Raw genomic sequence first — 1,805 nt, 5'->3', positions numbered from 1 at the left:
ATGATAAACATGGGTGTGCATATGTCTGCTTGGATGGCAGTTATGGTCTCTTTGGGGTATATTCCTAGTAGTGGTATTGCTGGGTCAAATGGTATCTCTATTTGCAACTTTTGGAGAAAGCGCCATACCACCTTCCACAGTGGTTGCACCATTTTATACTCCCACCAACAGTGAATAAGGGTTCCAGTTTCTCCACAACCTCACCGGCATTTGTTGTTTGCTGTTCTATTACATTTTGCAATTCTGACTGGGGTGAGATGATATCTCATAGTTGTTTTAATTAGCATCTCTCTTAGACCTAGGGATTTTGAACATTTCTTCATGTGCTTGTTAGCCATCTGGATGTCTTCTTTGGTGAAGTGTCTGTTCATATCCTCTGCCGATTTTTCTATTGGATTATTTACCTTTATCTTGTTGTGGTGCTCAAGTATTATATAAATTCTGGATATAAGTCCCTTATCTGATATGTTATTACCAAATACTTTTTCCCAGTCTGCGGCTTCTCTTTTTACCCTTGTGGAGAAGTTTTTGGATGTGCATAGGGATTTGATTCTTAGAAGATCCCATTCATCCATTTTATCTTCTCCTGGTTGTAGGTTTTTCAGGATACTTGCAAGACTGTTTATGTTGTGCCAGTTTGGATTCTTTAACTGTAATGGTTTGCTTCTCCACCTGGGAATTACTCCACTCCCTCCTTTTAATATAAAAATGGACTGTCTTATCTTTGGTCAAAGGTGATTCCAGTAGAATTCATAGAGACCCTACAAAGAGTGACTTGAGCCATGTCCTATCCTGTGCCATCCTCATCATCTCTGACGCATGAGTGCCCACTGCTGAAGTCACCATGTCTATCTATCTCATCAGGGTCTTCCTCTCTGTTGTTGACCCAGATGTCATCATTTCAAGTATGACAAATTTTCCAAGATATCCTCAACTAGCTACATGTCCAAAGTATGAAAAGTAAATCTTTCCACTCTGCTTGAATTTTCTCCAAGACATACCTGTTTATTCTTTTGGTAGACCAGGGGATATTCAGTACTTTTCCCCAACACCACAACTCAAAGGCATTAATTCTTCTGTCATCTTTATTTAATGTCCAGCTCTCAGATGTGTAGCAAGTGACTGAAAAGACAATGGACTGTATCAGGTGCACCTTAGTCTTCAAATTGACTTCATTATTCCTCAATAATTTGGAGAAGTCCTGGACTACGCACTTTCCCAGTGCAATGCTTCTTCTGATCTCCTGACTCCTGGTACACAATTGGTTGTGAATCTAAATAAGCTGAAGTCATTGACAGCCTCAATATTTTATCCATCTAGCATCATGTTTCCTATTGTCCACTGGTGAGAATTTTTGTCTTCTTGATGTTGAGATGCAATCCAAATTGTAGGCTGCAGTTAATCTTCTGCAACAAGTGCTCAAGTCATCTTCACTTTCTGCAAGCGAGGTTGTGGCACCCACATAACAATGGTTATTGATGAGTCTTTCTCCATCCTGATGCCACATTCCTTCATAGAATCCAGCTTTTAAAATAATTTGCTGAGCATATAAATTTAATGCTGTTGTTATTGTTATGTGCCGTCAAGTCGCTTGCGACTCGTAGCTTGCGACCCTCTGTACAACAGCCCTAAACCCTGCTCTATCCTATGCCAATCTCACTGCTTCTGACACACCCATCCTGATTACCCAGTCATTGAATCAATCCACCTCATAGAGGGTCTTCCCCTTCTGCGCCGTCCCTCCACCCTCCCAAGCATGATGTCCCTCTCCAAGGACCTCTCCCTCCTTACAACATGTCCAAAAT

Source organism: Elephantulus edwardii, unplaced genomic scaffold, assembly GCF_000299155.1.
Source record: "Elephantulus edwardii isolate Elephantulus edwardi_28Jun2011 unplaced genomic scaffold, EleEdw1.0 scaffold00512, whole genome shotgun sequence".
Classification (NCBI taxonomy): domain Eukaryota; kingdom Metazoa; phylum Chordata; class Mammalia; order Macroscelidea; family Macroscelididae; genus Elephantulus; species Elephantulus edwardii.
Note: the sequence above shows the minus strand (reverse complement) of the source record.